Here is a 677-nt window from a genome sequence, read left to right on the forward strand (position 1 = left end):
AAATAGTTGCCAACTACCAACATATATGGTGAAAACTGTGGGACTGTTTCACAAAATTAAATACAATTCACCCAGGCTCTAAAAATATACCATTGGACTAATCATTAGGCCATTGGGACCGTCCAATAAAAATATTCTTTTTTTTGTAAAGGCCCTGTCACCCTATTAAAATTCCGTTTCCAACACCTTCCAATATGTTTTGTCAAATAAAGTTGGATCGTTATGACATCTCCGAAAATGTCATCAGCATAGCAATGTTAGTCGAATTTCCATCAAATATTTTGCACATAGGATGGATCATAAAATATGTTCGATACAATCTGCCTATCAAAATCGTGCCTTCAAAAAACGGAACTGAAATAGTTTTTAGGCTGGTATTAATAGTCGTGTCTTGCGCAATCTCTTGAGTCCCCTTGGCGAAGGCCGTCTTGTTTCTCAAGGCAGCAATTTCAAAAACCATGTTTCATAGTCCGTAAACAAGATAAGCTTCATGAAGGCTCTGTGCTCAAACGACAGCTTGTTTGACATACAACCGGCTTGATGAAGCAAATGCTTAAGACAGCCGAAAATACACGAGTATATACGAACCTTGACGACTTGAATCGTTGGTTAAATATTCTACTACTCTTCACACATAATACTTGCCATCACCCGGCCTCTGTAGAAGGCCCGGGAAG

The sequence above is a fragment of the Bacillus rossius genome, chromosome 1, assembly GCF_032445375.1.
Source record: "Bacillus rossius redtenbacheri isolate Brsri chromosome 1, Brsri_v3, whole genome shotgun sequence".
NCBI classification, from domain to species: Eukaryota; Metazoa; Arthropoda; class Insecta; order Phasmatodea; family Bacillidae; genus Bacillus; species Bacillus rossius.